Source organism: Microcebus murinus, chromosome 1 (genome assembly GCF_040939455.1).
Source record: "Microcebus murinus isolate Inina chromosome 1, M.murinus_Inina_mat1.0, whole genome shotgun sequence".
Taxonomy (NCBI): Eukaryota; Metazoa; Chordata; class Mammalia; order Primates; family Cheirogaleidae; genus Microcebus; species Microcebus murinus.
In genome coordinates this window covers 53894003-53920191 of record NC_134104.1, presented here as the reverse complement: position 1 = coordinate 53920191, position 26189 = coordinate 53894003, and positions in this window count along the sequence as shown.

The following is a 26189-nucleotide window of genomic DNA, read 5'->3' as shown; positions in this document are numbered from 1 at the left end:
TTATAATACAGAAAAATATTAAAAGTTGTACTGAATTGCCAATTTTCCAAGATATTATTTCAATTATACATGACTTTGTAACATTTTTAAATTTCTTTAATGGCAATCTTTTTTTATATTTTACTACTCAGCTACCTAATTCCTTAGACTAGGTATAATGAAATACAAATTGACCTGTCTTAATTAGCAGGTATTGTGATGAGCTAAATACATCATTACAGAGACAGAGGTAGCACAACATGAATAAATATGAAATAGATCAGGGTGCCAAGGGGTACTGAGCCCAGGAGAGAACTTGGTACCTTTGCTTTCATTACTGAGTATTCACCCACAACTTATTTTTACAATTGTGTGTAAAATTCAAGTACGAGTTCTTGACAGCTAAAGAAAGAATAAAAAGAGACAGAGATAGAAAGAGAGGATAGAGAGAAAGAGAGAGGAAAAATCAATTATATAACATCCATTATTTAGTAAAAGGCACTTTAGGAAAGACAGCTTTGGACAGTTTAGTGAAAGACTATCCTATCTAGGGGGAAAGGTTTATTTATTTGAGAAGGAAGGAAGGAAGGAAAGAAGGAAGGAAGGAAGGAAGGAAGGAAGGAAGGAAGGAAGGAAGGAAGGAAGGAAGGAAGGAAGGAAGGAAGGAAGGAAGGAGGGAAGGAAGGAAGGATGATTGTGGCCAAATCAGATCCAGATCAAACTGGGATGTATTTAAAAGGGGAGAAGGAAAGAAGGAGATCTAGTAGTAGAATACTGTTTAAGAACAAGGCTATAAGGATTTAAAGTGGAATTATGACAGAATAATTTAAAAGAAAAGAATAATTTCATTAAAAAACTAAAAAAAAAGAACTTATCAGATTGTATAATGAAATATTGCTGGAAGGAAAAAGGATAATATGAAAAAATGAGAGTAAAGAGTCAAGATGGAAAATGGCAAAGGGAAGATAAAAGTCCACTATCCAAGAGGGGGATGCCCAACATCCAAGTATATGTTGGAGAAAGATCAAAGCCATATCTACAAAACTGAGTATCACCCACCTAGAAATAAGAAGCTACACTCATTAAGATAGTGAATATAAATAGTAGGGCAGGGAGTTAAGGGTTTGGATTACATAATTGAGTTATGTTTCTTCTTTTCTCAGTCACTGCTACTTATGCTCCTTTGACATTCACTGTTCAAACATTTACTTATCAAAATTTGCCAGATTCTGTGGAGCACTGGAAAAACATCAGTGAGAAAGGAATGACCCCAAACCCCAAGGAGTGTCTAGTATGGTGAGGAAGACAGATATATCAGTTCATTGCTATGGGACTCCAGACACTAAATCCAGGTGGAAAGGCCCAAGAAAGGCTTGCTGGAGGAAATGAATGCAAATTGATTCCTAAAGGAGGAGTAAAAGCTCCAAGAAGGAAAAGTAAAGTTATGGGAAGGATGAGGGTAGAGCTACCAAGGAAGAGGAAACAATATAATAAAGCATCAAAGTATAAAATATTGAATGCTTGTGTAAGGCTGGGTGGGTGCATAAAGAAGAAAAGATTACACCAGTTTACTGTTACTAGAACTTTCAGTCAAAAAATGGAAGCATATGTGTGCATATAGATATAGATATGACATAAAACTAAGTTACAGATGGTTGCAAATACCCTTTTAAGAAGGTTAAACTATATCCTTTGAAACAGATATATACTCCTTGCAATACAGGAGGGATTAGAAGAGGGCAAGATAGGAGTGAGGAAATGAGGTATGAGATGAGAGCTTGAACTAAGTACTAGCAATGACAAAGAGAATAGAGGGCGGAAATGTGCCTAGGAAACATTTAAGAGGTAAAATCCAAGAAAATTGAAGGAAAAGTTAAGATGGCTACAGATGTTCAGGTTATATGACTATTTAAATGTCCACATGATAAGCTTAGTTGAAAAATCCAGAAGTAGGTTAGATTGGTGTTTTGTTAGGGTAGTGGGGCAAAACATACCAAGTTCAATCTTGGACATTCCAATTTTCACGTAACCTATTGGAAATCTAGTTAAGCACTTTAATGAAAGGCTAAAACTTAGGCATGAAGCAGAGCTAGGTTTGTAAACCATCAGTAAACAAATGATGAATAAACATCAAATTCAAAGGACAGAATTTCAGGAAGGATTTAAGTTTTTACTTTACAGGTGATATTTGCTTAATTTCTTTTTATTCATAAGCTTGTTTTTGGACTCAAGAGGGAAAAACACTAAATTTATTTTTATTTTTTAAAAGAACAGAAAAATAAATGAAATTCTACAGAGTGACTATGTCATACGAGAAGTGTGAAAACAGAAACATGGGAATAGCAACATTTACAAGGCATCTGTAGGATGAACAGACTGAGGAAAGAAGCGAAGGAGCAACCAGAGTGGTTTTTAACTTTATTTTTACATTCCCAAAATGATAAGTGATGTTTTCTTCCTTTGGCTTCCTCTTTGCCTTCCGGACTGATTATTTAAAAAAAAAAAAAATGCAACTCATTATATCATGTGCTGCAATTCTTAGGTGTAGGGAACCTTAAACAACAAAAGTTGAATTATGTTATAGATTTATTTTTTAATCTCATGGTATTTCTCCATAATGAATCCAGTAGCAATTCTTTAATGGCATAAATTCTGTTATTATTGCTAATTTCTCTCTTGTGAATTCAACATTTTTCTCAGGCATTACAATCATTATGTAAAGTATGCAGATGGCTCTTTCACTGTTGTCTGAGGATAAGTTATATTTTCTAAGGACTGAGACCAGTGCAGAGCCAACCTAATCATGGCACATTCCACTGCCCTGCAGAAATTTAACCTAAAGAAGATCTGCATGCCATCTCCTAGATGCAGTCTGGAGATAAATTATAAAGTTATAGAGCTTTCTTCATGGGAGTGATCTGCAGACAAAGCCTCACGTTTTTATAAAGATTTTCATTAATATTTATTTGAATATTTTGAATATAAATGCTAGCAGGGAAGGGAATGTGTCATTTGCCAGAATTTATTATGACTTCTAGTATGCGAATTCCTAGATTTGCTAGGCTAGAAGATTTTTGACTAGATTTCAAGTTCATATGTTATTCATCTTTGTCACCCCTACCTAGTGTCTGGCACAGTGTTTTATAAATGGCAGGCACTCCACCAGGTGTTATATTGAAGTTACTGAACTGTTTTCAGTCATATTATTCCTATCTTTTTATTGTTGGCTTGAAAAATTCAGATTACACATTTTACAACTCTATCACTATATTTTTGATCAGGGATTGCTTACTATCTTCTAGGATTTTGTTAGCTATGTAGTTGACCTATAGTCTTGAGCAGTGTGCCTTTCCTGGTGTCAGAAACACTTGTAATATACCAATCATATGCACCAGTTCAATTAGGGAAGAAGACATTCTGGTTTTATTTTCTCCTAACCTCTGTAACAACCCTTCTTTCTCTATTATTTTCTTTGTTCATTAATACATTTATTCATCCAAGCATCTTTTAAAACTATCAATTCTCTAATCTTGACTCTTTGACATTGTATTTTTACAAAAAGTTTTCATAGATTATTTTTAATTCATAATAATTCTTAAAATAATTTGCATTCAACTGAAAATATCTTATATTTTAGTAGGGGTGGGACAATGTACTACTGTAACTTTTTTGTTATAATGTTTTACAATAGAAGGAAAAAGAGAAGAGAGTGTAGTAAATAGGGACTGTCAACTCTCACAAGCTGATGGGATGTTCAGAAGGGAAGAAATAATAGGTCAGACTTTCAGAGGTGATAAACAAGAGAACTCTACTGCTATTGAAAATTATCCCACATACTATTTTTAATATATGTACCTTAGTTCATATTTTCAAAGATTTTTATGTACATTTTCTCTTTCTGGCTCCTAATAGTCTAATGTTATACAAAATAGACTAATGCAGCACTGATCTTAAATACCTGCTAATATGTAATTATATAACTTTATTCTAATAAAACTTCTTTACATAGGAAAAATATTTTGCTTGTGTTGAGGAATTCAGAATTTGCTCTGGTTTAAGTTCCAGCTATATCATAGAAGAATGTGTCTTGGTCAGATCTGATAAATATTTGGCTATCATTGACTATGTTGCTGATTACTTGCAAGTGACTCTTTTGTTGGAGATATAAAACTGATATAAGTTTTGAGATATTTTCATGATGACATCTAGGGAAATGCTAATATTACCTTTATTCTTATCCTACAGATCTTTGTTTGCATAAGGAATCTAAATAATGGAAAGAGAGAGTACAAAGCAAATAATCTTATCTAGAGTTCCTCAGCAATGCAACCAAAGTCTTATTTTTCAAATTGGCATAGATTTTTTAACCTAAGAAAAATCTCTATTATTGATATTTATTGAAACAGAACAGCTAAAATCAATTTTTCTTATGAGATAGTGCAAAAAAATGGAGTATTTGGAGGAAATTTTTTGAATTTGGGAAGGAGTGTTAGCTGTTTTGAACAAAATCTACTGTAAATACTTAAAGTGTTTCTAAATAGTACACTGTAGGTAAAGTCACAATCTTAGAACAATGTTTCTTTTTAAAAAATAGCTGAAATTCAATCTATTTGTACAATTATAACTGAAGCATATACTAGTTTATAGATGTTATCCTTTCAAGTAATGTTTAGGAGTACCTGGATTATGGCCACGTATTAAAATGCAAAATGGAAAATCATTTTTTGCTTTCTTTATATTTTATAAGTAGTAAAACCAAAACTTACAAGTTAAATTATGGTGGCAGCCACATAACCAGTCATTACTAGAGCCAGAAAATTTAATGCAGTAAACTTTTATTCCTGTTCTTTTCAAAGAATTTACTAGAAACAATCTCTTCAGAAGGAGAAGAGATTGTTAAGAGAAATATTTTTGAAATTAGGATCATGTCTTCACTATCTAAAGATATCTCTGGAGAGCATTTTGTTTTAAGGAGTAAGAGAGTAACAGTGAGTGAATTATTCTTTATAATAATTGGAGTCTAGGGAACATAGTGAAAAATTCCTTTAGACAACAGTTGCTGTTGGGCACATGCATATGAGTAACAGCTACAGTTCATGGGCAGTAATGCCCACATGAACAATTTTACCTATTGTACTTCCTTCTGATGTGATATCAAAATTCCAATGGCATTTTCCAAACATATAGAAAAAATAATCATAAAACTCATATTAACCACAAAAGACTCTGAATAGCCAACATAATCTTCAGCAAAAAGCATAAAGCTGAAGGCATCACACTGTCTGACTTCAACTTATACTAAAAAGCTATACTAATCAAAACAGTGTGCTAATAGTATAAAATAGACAAACACATGAATAGAATAGAATAGAATAGAATAGAATAGAATAGAATAGAATAGAATAGAATAGAGAATTTAGAAATAAATCCACTCATTTACAGTCAATTGGTTTTCAAGAAAGATGTCAAGAACACACAATGTGAAAAGGGCAATCTCTTCAATAAATGATGTTAGGAAAACAGGACATCACATACAGAAGAATAAAATTGAACTCCTGTCTCACACCATATGCAAAAATCAACTCAAAATGGATTAAAGACTTAAAAATAAAACCCGAAACTATAAAGCTACTAAAAGAAAACGTAGACAAAATTGTTGTTGACATTGGTCTGAGCAGTAACTTTTTTGGTACCGCCCCAAAAGTACGAGCAACAAAAACAAAAATAGACAAAATTACATTAAGTTAGAAAGCTTCTGTGTAGCAAAGGAAACAATCAGCAGAATCAAGTGACAAACTGCAGAATAAGAGAAAATATTTGTAAGCCATACATCTAATAAAGGATTAATATTCAATCTATGTAAGAAACTCAAATAACTCAATAGCAAGAATATAATCTGATTTTAAAATGAGTTTGAGAAATAGATATTTCTCAAAAGACATAGGAATGGCCAACGGTTATATGAAAAGATGTTCAATATCACTAATAAGAGAAATAAAGAGAATAATATGTCAGGTATTGCTATGCAATCACTTTACTTCCTTTTCCTCCTGGGCACACTGACTATATTTACCAATTTCCCTTGCAGTCAGGTGGGGCCTTGTGACTTAATACTGGTCAGTGGAATGGCCAGAACTGATATTCAGCACTTCTGCCCTTAGCTCTTAAAATAATCCCCATGCAGTTTCCTATGTGCTATCACTCTTTCCTTATCTACTAGAGGTTACAGATGGTCTAATCAAGGACTCAAGAAAAAGGCCATGGACCCTCTGTAATTCCAGCAATAATAGAATACTAACAAAGATAATACAGTAAGCATTTTATATAAACTCTTAGGTAAGCTTTATGTTCACAAATATTAATGCATTTAAGAATTTAATAACTGCACTATGAGGAAAGTAGCATCATTATCCCCATTTTACAAATGAAGTTATCTCCAAGTGAAAATTATTGGTTATGAGTTCAATATACAAGCAGAAGTGTATGTGACCATAATGGATAAACAATTGTTAGATGTGCGGTTCAAATAGTGGAGCACAGTGGTGTGGAGCTTGGACCATGGAGTCACACAGACGTGAGTTCCAGTTCTGGCTCTGGTGATCACGAGTGTCACCTTCTGCAAATCACTTAGCTTCTCTAGTTCTCAGCTTTTTTTGCATCCATAAAATGAGGACAATAACATCTACATGGTAATTGTAAGGATAGAATACCTTTTAGACATATTGTATAATATTTGCCAAAATTGCTTTATAAATGAAAACTGGCAGCATTATTGTTTTATAAAGTGGAGATGCCTTTAAGACCAAAGCAGAAGCTCAGTGATAACATTTAGGCCGAAACGGCAGGGCTAAAGACCATCAGATTATGGCTCCTTAAAATAACCATGGTGCATTGAAAAGAATCAATTGAAAACATAATATGAACTAGATGTATGTCTCAAGCAACCAAGAATATCCTTCCAGATGTCAATATGTAACCCTTTCCTATTTTTGCCACTTGGAAAAAAAGATTGTCTTAATTTGGTTTCCCCTAAAAGAAGACTCTGAGACAAGGGCTTAGCTTATTTGGGAGATGTTCTCAGGAAGCAGAAGTGAAAAGCGATAAAGGAATGGAAAGAAACCCAATAAAGTGTAGGTTAATGAGTTGGTTACCACTGTGGGCAAATGAACTCAATTCCACTGAGGGCCCTCTGAGGAACTGTGTAAATGCACTTCAGGATTATCTATTAAAAAGACTGGCACATTCATCTTTCCCTTTTTTGGCTGGGAGTTTCCACTCAGCAGTTAATGTTCCCTCCCAAGTTCTCTACCTTAGCACTTTCAGACTACCCTATGTTTGAGCTGAGCAACTTATTCAGGAATCACAAAAGATCCTAAGGTATGAAAGTGGAGAAGGCAGGCAGAAACTCGGAATATAATTCTGTTAGCGTGCAGGGAGCTGGCCACCAAAGGCACAGCTGATGTCATAGGTGAGCTGAGGGATGGGTTTTGAGGTATCAAAAAATATGGAAGTGGAAGATCAGTTTCTCCTTAGGTTTATTTGCATACGAATGCCTAATTTTCCATCCTCAATGAATTGGATCCAAGAGGAAACAAGCTATTCTCTTGGATTCTATTTTCTTTTTTATTTTTATCTGGCTTCCTTCACTCATCATTTATTATTGAATATATAACACAATATATATATATATGTGTGTGTGTGTGTGTGTGTATATAACTTGAAGATATAACACTATAGCCAGGGCCAGGAAATCCCAGCATTCAGATACTAACAGAAGAAGAGAGAAAAGCAAGCTTTAAAAAAATTCTGTAACAACTTGAATATATAACATTCTATTAAATATAATTCTAGTGTTATGATCATTGAGTTGTTTTCAGTTTGGGGCTATCATGTAAATGCTGTTGTGGACATTCTCAAACATATCTTTTGGTTCGTCATGTCACATTTATGTTGGTTCATCATGACATATTTATGTTGGATACACACCTAGGAATAGAATTGCTAGGTAAGAGTGCACACATATGTTCAACTTTAATAAACAACATTAACATGTTTCCAAAGTGGTTGTACCCCAATTTACATACTACCAGTAGTATATGACAGGTCCCATTGTTCCATATCTTTTACAACACTTGTTTTTGTCTATTTTTATGGTTTTAACTTTTCTGTTGGTTTTAATTTGCTAATCCATAGTTACTAACGAGTCTTAGCACCTACTTCTGTATGTATTTAGCCATCTAGATATTCTATTTTGTGAAATGTCTGAATAATTCTATTATTTCTTTTAGGTAGATTTCTTTATTTTTTAAATATAATGTTTTATAGTTTTCATGTAGAAATTGTATACATTTTGGTTTGGTTTGGTTTGGTTTTAGATTCTATTTTCTAAACACTTTTCCACAAGAAAGTGGTAGTTGTACTACATCAAAAAAGTTTCTTAATCAAAAATTTCAAAATACATTTTGAAAATCTTGGCTTAAAAAGCATTAAATATCTTTTTTCTAGAATTTTTCTCATTCTTTTATACAAGAAAATCTATAATGAATATTTAAGGGGATATAGTGTTTGGTATTTTCTACATTTATTTAAATACTGGTTAGTTTTTCATGATGCACTGTTGACATTTCCAGGGAAAGTATTTTGGAGAAGCTATTTGAGGAAGTATTCAACAGGATCATATTGTCTGCAAAAATTACAAAAGAGATCACTTTCTTTGTGAGGTAAGTGCAAAGAAGTTCTGAGAGACTCTTAACAAATTATTAGGGCTTGATAAAGGTATCCTCTGAAAATATGGGCTTGAAATATATGACCACCTCCAGATAGAATGCCTTTCTGCTTTCATATTTTGATTTGACTTAGGTGTGAGAAGAGTGAAGAAGGGGTACACAGATGCTACTAGTTTGCTCTTACCCTCTCTTTTCTCTCTTCACTTAGGCTTTAACTCAATATTCCAGGCAATGGCCCCCAAATTTTGACCTTGCCAGAATCTTTTGAAGCATGTTGGAAGCAAACGGACTTTACCTGCAGGAATCCAATTCTCTTTACATCAATGCATAAATAAACGTAATAAGCTTGAAAATGATACAAAATGGAAAGTGAAACAAAACTGCAAAAGACAGGAAAGCTCTAACGGAGAGTCTAAAAAGGACTTTAAGATGTGATTCAGCTTGGGAGATTGGAAATTAATACAATGAAGAGAAAATAGATCAAGATGCTAAGTTTCAAATGTCAGGAGAACCTTAGAGATTAGTAAAATTATAGCACATCTTGTATTTTCCTGGATAGAGCTGGAACACATACTGCTAAGTAAAGTATCCCAAGAATGGAAAAACAAGCACCACATATACTCACCAGCAAACTGGTATTAACTGAGCAGCACCTAAGTGGACACATAGGAACTACATTAATTGGGTATTGGGCAGGTGGGAAGGGGGAGGGGGCAGGTATATACATAAATAATGAGTGAGACGTGCACCGTCTGGGAGATGGTCACGCTTGAAGCTCAGACTTGTAGGGGGAGGGAGACAAGGGCATTATTTGAAACCTTAAAATTTGTACCTCCATAATATGCTGAAATAAATTTAAAAAAAAAAGAGAGAAATGTGTGTGCAGCCAAGGGATGGTAGGAACAGTTTTCAGCATGATGTGAATATTTTTTGCCAAGGTTACCTTGACCACTGTACGAGAAATGAAATGAGAAACATTTGTATAACCAGGGCCTCTGTTTTAATAATCAATCAAGCTTTTGCAAGCCGAGAGATATGACCACATGAAATAGTCACATATCTTAAACTCATGTGTCCACAGAATACATTTGCCAATAACATCAATCTGGTAGACAGATCACTTATAATTTAATGCAATCAATGTGAGCAACAAAAGTTGCTCAGGCAAGCTAGAGCCTAATAATAAGGAGAAAAAAGCATCGCAAAGCATATTCTCTAAAACCTGTTTAAAGAACAGGGCAAGAAGTAACATTGGAAGTCTAAATATAAAAGATAACTTCTGGAATTCTTTCAGTGATAAACAAAGTATTACATAATGTTCTGACCCAATGAAAGCCTTTTTATGAGTACCACTGAGGACAAATCTCATCGTCATTATTTCTTCCATCTGGAATACTATTCCTTCCTAGGCTTACAAGGGACCAGCATCTTTCAGCTAAGGTGCTGCCTTCCCTGTGGAAACTCCTCCATTCTTCCTAGCCGAGGTAAGCATGGCTTTCTCACTACTGTCCCAGAATCTTCTTTCCCTCTGCCACAGCACTTAACACATTAATATTACTCATTTTCTCATTATACTGTTAACTAGTTGAAGGCAGTGTTTATCACTTTTCACATTTTTTATCCTTAGAAATATAGGTACATAATAAATGATTAGTAATGAAGTGAAAGAATTAATGAATACACCATGGTCACTGAATTAAATTTGTACCTTAAAAAATATGTCAGAAGTCCTAGCATTTAAACAGAATTCAATTACACAAACCAAAGTCTACATTTTGGTTTTGACCCAGGCAGCTGGAATGATTTTTTCATTTCTTTGTTTCACTTGAAATACCAAAAAACATTTGAAACTATTAAGTGTGGTTTTAAAATAAATTATTTGTTATTTTCATAGTTTCTCAAAATTCACACTTTATTTAGCCATGTTAAATGAAAGCTTAAATTAAAAATAATCTTCCAATATTTTATTTCTGCTTTTTTTAATCTGTTGTGTTTCTTTTAGTGGCCTGTGATATACTAATAGAATAATTAATCTCTGATAAAGCAGCTTACTACGAAGGAAGTAACACCTAGCAGTTAAACATGTGCCTCCATTTTTTTCATTTGTACAACAAAAATAATAATCATACTTAACATATAGAGATTCTGTGAAAATTAAATAGAAAACATAGAATTCTGTCTCTGACATATGTTAACTGCTCAACAAGTATTAGCACCACCTGACTATTGTTACAATTAGAAAATATTTACTCCAATACGCAGGTGTTATATTTATTACTTGGAAAAGCCCCCAAACTGAAATTTTTTCCCTATGTATAATAACTTTTGGGACACTCTGTATAATAAGAAAACTCTCACTGAGCTGACATCCTCAGGGCTCTCACAGGCTGGTCTCACTCTCACCATTAGCCATCATCCATGCTCTATAAATTAAAATGCTAGGATTGGAGGAAATACCTTCCCCAATCTGAATCAAACTCTATTACTAGGCCACAAAACACAAAAAAGTGATTTTACACTTCCCAATTTTTTGCAGTGCCTCTAATGATACTACTTTTTATTCAACATAATTTTCCCCTCTTGGTAATATGTAAAAAGAATTTTGGTCAGAATATAATGAAAGCAATGAGTCACTGCCCTCAAATATAGTCCTCCCATCATTCCCAACTAGATTACCCACATCTAATTTGTTTCCCAGAACTCTTCCTAATGCCTTCCAGGGAAAAATGGGAGGCCACTGTTTCCAAGTGTTGAATGGTCTTTGCCCAAGGCCCAGCTTACAGCCAGATACCATCTAATCAAGTTCTGTCCTCTCAGATACAAGAAGCATCTCTCTAGTAAATGACACTGGAGTCACCATTACCTAGACAATCCTGGATATCACAAATTCTGAATGAGTATACAACTTGGACCCTGACTCTGAATGCTCTCGATATAAGCATCTTATCTTCCATCCTGGTGCCATTGTCTGATAAAAAAAATTCATTCTTCTGGTATTTGAAACTTGAATCCAAAAAATCACCTCTGTTGAAAATTAGAAATAGGATGCTAGTTTATCCATTGTGTATTTTTATTTCCTTATCTTTAAAATAAGAATACTATTTCTGTTTAATAAATTTTACACAGTTCTCATGAGAATCAAATGAGATAATACAAAAAATAATAAGACTTGAAAATTGAGGATGTCAGCCTAGTTGAGTGGAAGGGACATCAAACTTCAAGTCAGAAAGACCAGGGTTTGTAGTGACATTCTGCCTCTAGTTAGGGGAATGAAACTGACTCTAGGCAAGCTGCCAACTCATGTAAAGGAGAGCTAAAATGGTTTCCTCTTAAAGTTTTATGGTGATTAAATAAGAAGTACTAGAAGCATCAGGCAAAGTTCCTAGAACACAGAATGCATACACTAGCTAATGATTGTTCTCTGTTTCTCCCTCCAAAACAAAAATCGGTTATTTGAACATTAAATATAATGTTTCACTATATAAATATATCAAAAATAAAAATGCATGTCTTTTAGCTCATATAATGTGTTTTATTCTGATTTATCATTTGAAATAGTTATCCTTGGAGGTCATTTCTTTTATTTTTTTTATTTTTTTTTTATTTCTGCATATTATGGGGGTACAGATTTTAAGGTTTCAATAAATGCCCATTTCCCCCCCTCCCCCCACAAGTCTGAGTCTCCATCATGACCATCCCCCAGATGGTGCACATCTCACTCATTATATGTGTATATACCTGCCCCCCTCCCCCCTCCCACCTGCCCAATACCTTATTACTGTAGTACCTATGTGTCCACTTAGGTGCTGTTCAGTTAATACCAATTTGCTGGTGAGTCTATGTGGTGCTTGTTTTTCCATTCTTGGGAAACTTCACTTAATAGTATGGGTTCCAGCTCTAACCAGGAAAATATAGGATGTGCTATATCACCATTGTTTCTTAGAGCTGAATAGTACTCCATAGTATACATATACCACATTTTATTAATCCATTCTTGGATTAATGGGCACTTGTGCTGTTTCCACAGCCTTGCAATTATGAATTGTGCTGCTATAAACGTTCGAGTGCAAGTGTCTTTTTTCTTTTAATTCTATGACTTACCTACTGTGTTTCCCTGAAAATAAGACCTACCCATAAAATAAGCCCTAGCAGGATTTCTAAGCATTTGTGCAACATAAGCCCTACCCCGAAAATAAGACCTAGTGATGGGCGTGGCTATGTAGCATATCTGCACAACCCATGCATTTCGCCGTGGAGCCACAAAGATGAGCAGCCCTTCTCATCTACCCCATCGTGACAGCTACTATCCCAGAGGTGACCAGAAAGGTGCGGGCAGCCCCACCAACAAAGCCGGCTGTCAGGTCCCGGCCATCCTGTGCGTGCTGCAAGCTGAGGCTTTGAAAGGAAAGTCTCCTCAGTGAAGTGAGGAGCCCGATGCTCCACTGTAGGTATTGTGTGTCCCCAGGGGGAAGAAGGAAAGGTGTAGCTGCCATTTTACTCAGCACTGTGGGCCTCTCTCACTCCCCACAAACACCAGGAGATAGGGGAAAAGCTTCAGCAAGCAGTCTTCTACTGAACTCAGAGAGATCATTTCTACTCCACTGTGCAGATTGTACCCAGTGCTCACTGGATCTCTGCTAAATAAGCCAGCCCTGCTCATTTAATGAGAGCTCTATTGCTCTACATGAGAGATTGGGGCCAATGGTTCTAAAGGAAATAGAGTCCCAAGAAATTCAGGATGGAATTCGGGGTTTGGAGAGTTATGATGATGTTCCAGATGAAGATGACTTAACTATATTTGAATAAATGTAGATTGTTGTACTGTAGTAAAAAAAAAAAAAAAAAAAAAAACACATCCCCTGAAAATAAGCCCTAGGGTGTCTTCTTGAGGAAAAATAAATATAAGACCCTGTCTTATTTTGGGGGGAACATGGTAATCACATTCTTAGAGCAAAGCAGGAAACCTAAGTTTTTGTTTATTTTTCAAATTATTATTTGTTTTATTTTTTTATATTTTATATATTTTTCTGTATTCATGGGGTACAAGCACAATCTTGTAACCACATATTGCACTGTGGTTAAGTTGGGGGTTTTGTGTTTGTTTTTCTGTAAACACGTTCTAAATAATTCTTCCTATTACAACTTCTCAGTTTCTGCATTGCTTTCAATTTCAGTGTTTTTCTTTGACCTATAAAGCAAAGCTGTTATACATGATGCTTTAGAGACTGTACCGGTACCTATACATTCCCAAGAATCTCTCAACTAGTATTTTGTTAAAACTTTCCTCTTTTAATTGCAAATCACAGTGCTGGGGTTTTTTTTCCTTCCTTTTCTGAGGTTTTAATTTCTCTTATTTCATCTATAGATTCTTGATGCAGTAACAGTTAAAAGGAAGGCTAAATTTAGCCTTGTGAACAGGCCTTCCCAAATTTGAAATGCAAAATTATTATTGACAAATGCATTGTTTTTTTTTCTTATAAAGATATTCAAGATTGGAGTCATGGGTAAATTTTTCTATGCAACAAACCAACTGAAAACATTTATCAGCCTTCACAAATAATAGCATTGACACATACTAGGTTCTGTTTAAAAGAATCATGGCATCAATTTAATTTATTCTATGGGATATGAAAATATATATAAAGAAGTTTATCACAATGTATGTGATTGTGTATTTAATATATACAATATGCTTTTCAAAGTATCTTCTTTGAAAAGAAGAACCTCGTTGTCATGTATATGACATGAGGAATGTTGTTTTGTCTCTCCATATCAACTACTCTCTTATAACCTTCAGTAGCTATACACATCAATGAGGTAAACTATCTTGAAAATAAGGCATTTAGTGAGAGGTTGAATGCCTTCCTATCTTGCAATCTCTCTTGGTCTTCTTGAAAAGTTTTATTTAAATGTCTATAGTAATGATGTTACTGATATTTATGTGTGGATGTCTTTCAATTTCAGGGCAGGTGAATGAACCTCCTGAAATGTACTAAAATTCAAGTGCAACTGAGTTAGGGACACTTATAGATAAGTACAGCATGAGTAGAGTTTATGAAAAGGTTTTCACTCACCTTTGGCTTGAAAACTATAGTTTTGATGCAGGATGCTTTGTCATGAATCTGTCTCCCTGTTGATACAAGGAGGGCAAAATTCTCTATGTTCTCGCACTGAAATGAGCCAATGTAATTTGTATATGTCATCCATACATACTTTGCATATATATATATTTTATAAATATTTGAGCCAAAATTAATGTAGGGCTCATTTTTTATGATTATTACTTATTGTTAAGTGCTTTTATATGTATGTGTTAGATTCCCCAATCATGTTTATAGTCACTGGTATTGAGCAGGAACTTTAAAAATTCAAGACTGGCTTTTGAGCAGGTTCTTGATTGGACTTGTAAAGGTAAACCTACAGATAGAAGAGGTCACACAAGCCATGTCTGTGTGCCATAATTTTATGAAAGTTTGTAGTAATACATACAAGAATAACCCATGTTTCCCAAGCTGTTTTGGAGCTAATGGTCTATTACATTTCATATTTGAGGTTAACCTAAATCATCATATGTTGTCTATACCAGTGCAAAAGCAAAACGGTGAATTTCAAGGATGGTAAACCAATTTATGTAAGACAAGTGAAGCTTAATTCGAAATTCATTAACATTTACTATACAGTTACATGAAAGTTAGATTTGGAGAGTCCACTAGATACCAGAGAGAGGCTGTAAATTCATACAGAGATTATTAAGCCAGTGAAAGATTAGACAGTCTAGTCTTTTTGAGCTTCTGTTTTATATACATCATAAACTACTAATAAAGCCTGTGATGCATTCCCAAGCTAAAGAACCAATTAGAGTAATAAGGTTTAATGAATTAACAAAAAAATGACTCCAAACTCCTATGCTTTATTAACAAGAAGACAGCATTACTTAGTACCATATAATAACAACAATTTGTAGGGTGAATTTTCCTCCTCATTTGGCTTCTTAGGGTCATTACAGATGCATTTTGAGGGCTTGCATAAAGTAAAGACCACCCTTTCTAACTGCAGTTAACATCAGCCAGGGGAATACTGGAAGATTTCCCTTGTTTTTACTTTCAGTGACACTTTCTATATTTTTATAACAATACAATAAACATAACAAAATAACTGGCTTCTTAGGAAAAAATTGGTATAATTTAGTCTAGGAAGGCTAAAGCACAGTCCGACAAATATGAAACTTGTAGTCACAGTTTTTGTTCTGTTACAAATTTGCTCAGTGGATCAGCACAATGGTATTAAGGCCTGTCAAAAATCAAAGTCCTCTATTGACTAAAAATTTTTCATCTTTGTATGCCAACAATGATGCATCTTACAGGATAAAATGTCAATGACAAAGAGCACCAAACCAACAAGGGTAGATAGATCTCTTCCCAAAACATTTTTCATAAAAATAAACATGCACACAGTCCCCATAAACACACACACACACACACACACATACACACACACACACACACATTACAGTAAGTCAGTAGTTTTCTTTGTCTTCCTCAGACTCCATGTATATAGAAAATCATTGACCTTAAACCAATGAAAATCTATATTTGGGCATCAAGAGCTACAGAACATCAAAGCAACCTGTTGGACCTTTGAAGACAAGGTGAATTCAATGTCTCAGCCTATAATTTCTGTTTGTTTTTAAAAACGTGAATTCTCAGGATGCTTCAGTTGTTTTTTCTAATAGTAAAATAATTTTTGATTTGTTACATAGACCAACTATTGTTTTTGTAGTTGAGCACAATTATAAAAACCAAAAATAATGTAATTGCAATGAAATAATATTTTAGTTAATTTAGAAATTATCTGATTTTCATATTAATCACATCCCATGTATTAAAACAAAACCAGGTTTTGTTTCTTTATTTAACATGAAAATCACTTTTCCTAATCAGAAAGTAATGCAAACTGGGAAAGAATATGATTTTGTTTTTAAAGAATTAAATGAAAATAAGTGAAGATCTTCCTCAACCAAACATTGATATTCTGACATTGAATTGAATTTCATTATTTAAGGCACCAACTCTGGCCTTCAAATAAGTACCCTAGATGGCTATGAAGTATACTCCAAAAGAGTTCATCAGAATTTTCTTTTCAGCGATGTTTGTAAAGGACAAACATCACTTTGTCCTATTTATTTTTATAGTACTCATTCATTATAAGCAATCTAGAAAGAACAACACCAAGTACTGAAGATTTTTAAACATGTTTTTTCATTTGCATTAAGAACTTTTCTCACTCTATTCATCCAGGAAGCATTATTCTGCCTCATCTATATTTCACATGCTTTTAAATTTCATTAATTTTTCTTCAAACATTTTTCAATGAGCTCTGAAGCATTCTGATGTGACATAATATTCCTCTTCTTTTTCTGGTAATACATCATTTCTTTATAATTCCTATTTTATTCTTGGTCTTCATTGTTTACTGTGGTAAAAACTTCAGATGTCAATAGGAACTTCATGTAGTATATAAATAACATTTCTATTTACAACAGGATGTTTATCAAAAAAGCAGATCAAATACGTGTAGCAAAACAAACAGTTTCTTGATGGAGGTTAATTATAAGAGTTTCATTCAAAAACACATATGGAAAAAATTTCAGAGAAGAGACCCAAGGACTTAGGAGTTTAGCAGTAGTTACTAGAAAATGACTCTGTTGAACAGGGACAAGCCGAGGTTCAGTATACCATGGGTTTCCAATTGGACCACCAATGAATAATTATCTTAGGTCATTTTTCTCCTTCTATATTACAGTGATCTACAATGTCATCAAATAAATTCACTCTACATATCCAATAGAGAAGCTGCTCTGCCTACTCACTTTTCCAACTGGCACAGGCTACCTCTTCCCAACTCTTATTCAAGGAAAAGATCTGTTGAGAAAAGACCTATACAAAGACAGAGGAATCAACTACTTACACTAATCACCATAGTTTTTTTAGTCATAAATATATACAAATAAAAAAGAGCTACAAGGTATTTAAAGAGTATCAACAGCATGAAAAAAACATTTATAAAATAATGGATCCTGGTAGAAAATTGGAGCAACAAAAAATTTTAATTACTATGAATAACATATTTTAAGATTATTATCACAGGTAACAAAGAAAAATAATAATCAGAAAACAAGGCAATCATTATAACTTTTTATGAATATGGAGTAAAAGGTAGAAAAGGAAATATGGGTAAAAATCAAGTTTGTGATTTTAAAGATGAATGTAAGATGATAAAATAAAAATTGACACTCAGAAATTGAGAGAAAAACCAAGAAATATCCCAAAAGTCTGAAATGTATCTAAAAATGTTTCCAAAGGCAGAAAGTAAAATGATACAGAGAGAGAAACCAATCAGAATATAATAACTATTTTCTAACTTGGAGAGGTTTTAGAATGAAAAGATGTGGAGGATTTGTGAAGGAGAAAAGAAATACCAACACCTAGACACAACAGGATATATAAAGGATTATAATTATAAGGATAAATAAAAATTCTGAAAACTCCTATAAATAAACAAAAATTACCTATACTTCTGTTGCTTAGTGTAGTGCCTATGCCACATAGCTCAGTTTCTACCCTCACACTAACTCTACCTTTAAGAGACAGGATGCCTGCAATCAAAGGCTCCCCTCCTGACCAAACCAGCTGAAACCAGTGGGATCCAAGATGGCAGCTCACTTGACCTCTAAAGAACCACTAACTTCATCATAATCTAATTTCCATGCTAAATGTCACTCGCACCAGTGAGTGCCATGACAGTTAACAATCACCATGGCAACAACTGGAAAGGGCCATAAAAGGACAAAAAAGGCAGTGTTCCAGTTCTGACATGAATATTTTTCCTCTGCTTTTAATACCCAACCTCTTCATTAAAAGAAATCCTAAATCTTAACCCTCTCACCTCTTACAGGGGGAGAAGTTGATTTTTGAGAGGTGCTCCTATTTCTCTATCTCTTGGCCCTACCTGCACAACACTCACTTTTGGTTTTATATATTGACTTCACAACACTTAACAGGAAAGAATTCCATCTTTTGGGTAAAAACTGATCATATTGGTAACACTTCTAGACCAAATGAATGATAACCATATTCTGACAAAAAAAAAAATTTCTCAAAGGAAACAAGAGGTAAAGAATGTCTTTAAATATTGGGTGAAAAATATTTGGAATTTTACATACCTGGCACTGCCAAACTATCAAGAAAATGTGAGAAAAATATAGAATCCATTTTAGAATTATCCATGCACCATATATAATACAGAAGGCTTTCAGGAAACTGGAGAGAAAATAAAAAAGAATCCATTTAACATTAATGATTGGAAGTCTTTTTTCAGGTAATGAATTTTTAATGCCATAGAATCATATTTTCTCCTCTATGGATCCATTCTCATTCTTGACTTTATAGAACAAAATACTTAGAAAACCATATTGTAAACGCTGCCTATTAACATTTGATTATTTGGAATCAGTTTAGACATAGCACAGAACATTTAAATGTTTAAAGAATAGAATGGAAATGCTAAAGTTTGGCAACATAAAAATGGTGATATAACTAACAAAAAGTGAGAGGTGGAATGGAGAGAATTGAAAGAAAGGTCGACTGTATATAATTTTTTTTAGATTGGGTATCTCTTGGTCACCTTGGATGGAGTACAGTGGCACAATCATAGCTCACCATAGCCTCATAACTCTTGGGCTCAAATGGTCCTCTTGCCTCAGCTACCTGAGTAGCTGGTATTAAAGGCATGAGCCATAATTTGCTATTTTTTATGGTAGAGATTCATTAGGCATTGTGGTAATTTGACAAATCAGTAAATAACATATCAAATGAGTGTGTTAGTTGAAACTAAACAGGCAAGTAAAAGAAAAAAAAAGTTAATAGAGGTTTCCTTTGGATAGTGAGACTGGCTGGGGATGGATATTGGAGAGGTAAAAAGTCAAGAGGGAAGACTTGATATTTTACTTAATTTGCTATATAATGTGAATATTTAACCAAGCAAATGAATTGATTTTATAATAAAAATTTTAATAAGAAACACATTAAAGTAAATATTATCTCTGAAATATTAGAGGTAGTTCAAAATAAAGTTTAATTTTGCTTAAGCATTACAAAAGTCATAACCTCAGAAATACTATAAGATTGTCAGTGGGGGGTGGACAAGCTCGAAGCTCTGACTCAGGTGAGGCAAAGGCAATATATGTAACCTGAACATTTGTACCCCCATAATATGCTGAAATAATAATAATAATAAAAAGATTGTCAATGTGTTGCATGGTAGGTGTTGAATGAACAAAATCATTTTAAACCCAAGGGTCAAAAACACTAGTAACATTACTAAAAATCTAGATGTAGTCATGCATTCAATAAACATTTTTTTTTCTTTGTTGGTATAATGACCCGAACCAAGTCAGAGGATGGATACTTAGTAAAACCAGAAACCGTGATCTTTAGCCAAACATAAGAATCTGAATAAGTCAAGGAATGGCCAATGCTCCCCATCATATTAGCTTGTTCTGTGGGGCCAACTATGGTATCTCTCTTTAGCCACAGTGATTGAGTAGAATGTAAGATATCTTACACCTTCCTACTTATCTACTGAATGTCAGTGCAGAGGGAAGAAACCAGGTCTCATCAGGGAGTACATTTCACAGTAGTTTCAATTGTGAAAAACCTTCATCCCAACTGATGTTAAATATATGAATATTCCTGTTCTCATAGGAGGTAGCATTTTTTAAGAAAAAGAGGGATTTGAAGTCAGACAGGCTTGGGTTTAAATTCCAACTTTACCATGTGAACTGAGATATCTTAATTAAGGAAATTTTTCAAGTTCACACTGTTCTTGGCTTTAGTTCCTTCATTGGTAAATTCAGATAAAAATAGCAATGGTTCAGGGTGATGTTTTTTATTGTAAATAAATATGCTCTTGCCTAGAATATCCTATAATTCCTAGAATGATCAAATGAAAAGAATAATTAATGTGAACATTTTCATTTGCCATTTCTAAGCCTAAATATAATTTATGGCATCATTATAAAGTAGTAGCAATCTTTTATTAAGAAAATATTAAAAAATGTTAAACTCAGGCCAACCACGGTGGCTCATGCCTGTAATCCTAGCACTCGGGGAGGCCGAAGCAGGAGGATAGCTTAAGGTAAGAAGTTCGAGACCAGCCTGAGCAAGAACAAGACCTTGCCTCTACTAAGAATAGAAAAAATTAGCCTGGTGTGGTGACACAAACCTGTAGTCCAGCTAGTCAGGAGACTGAGGCAGGAGGATTGCTGGAGCCTGGGAGTTTGAGGATGCAATAAGCTATGATGATGTCACAGCACTCTAGCCAGGGTGACAGATTGAGACTCTGTATTAAAAAGAAAAAAAGTTAAAATCATATTTTAACCTATAGTGCCATTCATGTGAACCAGACATTTATAAACAATTATTCATCATAAGTCAAGTTTTAGAGACTCACATATAAAGGTCAAAAATAGCATCTAACATCCTTTGTCATCTGGACTTTCCTAAATCAATAAAAAATTGCCCATTAGGACAAGAGATTCTGGTTTTTGTGTTTTACTGTTATATTGTTTTAATGATTTGATACTAGAAACTCCACCAGAGTGACATAAAAGACCAATGACTTTGTTAACTTTCATACCATACTTTTTTCAGATACTAAAGATCTTACAATTAACAGATCATTTTGTCAAGCATGTAGATTAAAGGAGGTAGTTTTCTACAGAAAAAGTCAAACTTTAGAAATGCACTGAATGCATAAAAAGATGTGCTACCCAAACCTAAGTGATATAATTATTTCTTACATTTTTTTATTATTATAATTCAATTTCCTTTTTAACCACATGTGTCAACCAGTGCACAAATCTATTCCACTAGTAATTTCACTCCAGGAAAAAGAATAGACTTGAGGGGAAAATATGATTCAGCATTTCTCCTATTTAAAAAAACTGACCTATTTATAAACTTTAACTTGTTTTTATGTTTGTATTGAATTGAATTATGTACATACTGACATCTAGTTTTATAGACTGACTTTCCCATTTATGAACTGAGAGACTTGTGGTAGATTTGTTGAAGGGTATGTACCATTAAACACATCTTAATTTTTTTTACTCCATGTTGTGTTATAGTCACTGTGCTTATAGAAGGTCACTTATACTTAAAGCTCAGCTGCAACTATATTATTACTCATCTCCTTTCAACTCAGTATCCATTTAAGGCCCACCGTATTCAATTCAATGAGTGATGAAGAACATGTCCTCATTCATTCTTCTGAAGATCTAAGAGAGATAAGGACATTGTTTTTCTAAGAGAAATAATATCAGAATGATTTCTCTACCTCTCCATCCTCATATTATCCCATAGAGACTATTATTTTATTCAGTATCTCTTCCTGGAACTTCCCTCAGCATAGACTGTCTACCTAAATCAGAGTTTTTAATTATTTATAATGGTAAGTGTTTCTAAGTAGGATTAATGTACCAGCACTCAAAGTCGATTCCCTGGCTCCCTAAGGAAACGCCTTCTCACACATTGTACTTAGCTTTTACGGACTATGAAAGTATCTCTAGTTAACTATACTTGGCTCCTCAACTTTTTTGCTGTTATCTATTTTTTTTTCTTGTTTATATTAGGTAATGAGGATATGAGCTTTTCTTAATGTTGTTGCTGAAATGCACTCTTCTTCACTATTTGATCGCCTTGTTGGAAGTGATTCTGAGGAGCACTCAGCTGAGGTAGCCACTGTACTGGAAAAAAACAGATCTTCTGTACAATGAGCTCATCATTTTTCAATCTTTGAGTAATTTTTTGCATTCTGCATACTCTATCCAAAATGTACAAAGGCATTGTCTATTCAGTGTGACATGTGGAAGAGCTCTTAATTGCATTTCACACTTTCTTTGCAGATTTTTTTTAGAAATGCTAAAATCTAAAGAATTTGCCAAATGTTAAAAGAATAACACCTCCTTTCCTATTCTCGATGTTCTACTTTCTTCAGCTTTTAAGCAAGACCTGAAAGTTCCATCACATTCTTCCACTTTTGCCAGAACAAGAGCCTGAAAGAGTTTCAGTCACTCTCTTCTCTTTGACTCACATTTCTCTCTGCATGTCTTGAACTCTTGCCTTTTCCACCAACCAGCTGAGACCTGATTCCACCAGATGAGTCTGTCTTCACTGACACCATATTATCCCCATCATCCTTGCACTTCTGGAACTCCTTGTCCACCTTCCCTATACAATTCGTGCTCCACTGTCCACTGTCTGAGGATCTTTTGACCTTGTGTTAAATGTGTGTGTCTCCCTGAGACAAAACTGTGCTTTGTTATTTGTTTTCTTATTTGATTCATGGATCTCACTATGTGAAAAAGCTGGCACATCATCAATAAAATGCTGAATTTGGTCAGAACACCTGATTTTAATTTTTAATTCTGTAACTTGCTAATGATAAGAAATTTGGTATATTATTTAATCTTTCTAATCCAATATTTTCTTACCTCTGTATTAGAGATAACAAAACTACTTCACATGACTAAAATCAAATGAGACTATATAAAAAATTCTTGCAATTTTCCCCAACTAAAGTAAATATCTGCTGAATATTTATTCATTCTGAACCACCACTGTGCTTTCTTTCATGTTGAGTACCTTTGCTCTGTTCAGCCCAAATTAGAATACTTTGATTTTAAAAATACAAGCACACTTTGTAATAAATTACAATCCAATCCATTAGACAAACACCATACCTACATATTTGTTTGAGCTATATACCCTTTCTTCCTTGGGCTGAGACTCTATATGTTTGAGGATAATGCCATTAAGTTTCCTAAGAAGCCCTCTTTTCTAAGATTCTAAGAAACATGTCCCTAAAAATTTTTGAAAGAACATTTTCTGTACACAGATTATTTGTGTACCATTGTTATACTATTTATTTTGGTAATGCTATTCATTCTATCATTTAGAGATGTAGATGGCCTGTATGGTCCCATTTTAAGCATCAAAAATGGAATAGACTATAATCCCTGTCTTAAGAAAACATATATACCAGGACTAGGGTCAGCAATCTTTTTCTGAAAAGGCTTGATAGTAAATATTTTAGACTTGTGGACCATGCTGTCACTGTTGCACTCATCTCTACCATTATAGTGTGAAAGCAATCGCTAACACATGCATAGCCTCACCCATTATCATCATCCCTCACTTCTGTGATATGTTTCTTAATCTACACATCAAGTTAGGACCAACTGACATCTTGACAATACTGAGTCTTCGTATCAATGAACATGAAATATACCTTCATTTAATTAGTTTTTAAAAGTTTCTTTCAACAGAGTTTTGTAGTTTTCCTTGAATAGATCTGTATATGGATATCTTATTAGATTTATACCGATTTCAGTTTTTGGGGTGCTAATGCAAACAGTATTGCAAACAAAGATAGTTTTATATGAATGTCTTCTTTCTCAATCAATATAACTTATATTTTATTTTCTTGTCTTATTGCATTAGGTCAGACTTCCAGTACAATGTTGAAAAGGAGTGGTGAGAAGGGACATTATCCCTGATCTTAGTGCAAAAGCTTCTAGTTCATATCATAAAGTATAATGTTAGCTATAGGTTTTTTGTAGATATTCTTTATTAAATTGAGGAAGCTTCCCTGTACTCTAAGTTTACTGAGTCTTTACTACAAATGGATTTTGGATTTTGTAAAATTCTTTTCTCTGCATCTATTGATATGTTCATATGATTGTTTTCTTTTGCCTGTTGATGTGATAAATAACATTAATTGACTTTTTTAATATTAAATGAGCCTTGCATAGCTGGGATGAATCCCACTTGGTCATGGAGAATAATTTTTTGAGTCATTGTTAGATTTGATTTGCCAATATTTTGTTGAAGATTTTTGCATAAGTGTTCATGACAGATATTAGACTGTAGTTTTCTTTTCTTGTAGTGTCTTTGTATCATTTTGGTAGTAGGATAATGCTGGCCTCATAGAATTAGTTGAAGTATTCCTTCTGCTTCAACCTTTCGAAAAGGACTCTAGAGAATTGGTATAATTTCTTCTTTAAATATTTTGTAGAATTCACCAGTGAATCCATTTGGGCCTCATGCTTTCTCCTTTGGAAGCTTACTTATTATTGATTCAATTTGTTTTATAGATGTAGGACTATTTAGATTGTCTATTTCTTCTGGTGTGATTTTGGCAGATTGCATCTTTCAAGATATTGGCCCATTTTATCTAACTTATTAAATTTCTGAGCATAGAGTTGTTTATAGTATTCCATTATTATCCTTTTAATAAAAATGGAACCTGTAGTGACATCTTCTCTTTTACTTCTATGATTAGTAACTTGTTTCCTCCCTCCTTTTTCCTTAACCTGGCTAGAGAATTTTCAATTTTAGCTATCTTTTCCACCTTTTGGGTTTTTTCCTTCCTTTATGGATTCGTGGTTTTCAATTTCATTGATTTCTGCTCTAATTGTAATTATTTCTTTTCTTATACTTACTTTGGATTTAATTTACTCTTATTTTTCTTATTTCCTATGAAGGAACTCTAAGATGATTGAGTTTAGATTTTTTCTTAATATATGCATTCAGTGCTATAACTTTCCCCTTACACACTCCTTTTTCTGTATCCCCAAAAATTTAAGTTGTATTTTCATTTTTATCTTATTTAAAATGCTTTAAAATTTGTCTTAAGATTTTTCCTTTGCCTCATGTGTTATTTAGAAGTATGTTCTTTAATCTCCATGTGTTTTATTCTTCCAGTTACTTCTTCTGCTGCAGATTTCTAATTTAATTGCATTGTGGTCTGAGAGCAGAGATTATATATCTATTACTTTAAATTTTATGGCTCAGAATGTGGTCTATCTTGGTGAATGTTCCTTGTGAGCTTGAGAAGAATGTGTATCTGCTATTATTGGATAAACTTGGTCTATAGATGTCAATCATATCCAGTTGATTAACGGTGTAATCTACTACCTGTGCAATTATATCAATTTTTGCCTTGTGTATTTTGGTACTCTGTTGTTAGGCACAGACCCACTAAGGATTATTATGTCTTATTGAATAATTGACCTCTATATTTTTATTTAATGCTCTTTTTTATCTTTTATGACTTTTCCTGCTTTGAAGTCTCCTCTGTCTGAAATTAATGTACCTACTTCTGCTTTCTTTTGATTAGTGTTGGCACGGTATATCTTCCTCTATCCACTTACTTTTAACCTATGTAGTATGTCCATATCTAAAGTGGTTTACTTGTAGACTACATATAGTTAGATTTTGTTTTGTAATCCACTCTAACATCTATTTTTAATTGGTTCATTTGGATCATTGGCATTCAATGTGATCATTGATATAGATGGATTAATATCTACCATGTTTTTATTGTGTTCTATTTGATGTCCTTGTTCTTTTTTCCTGCTTTTGC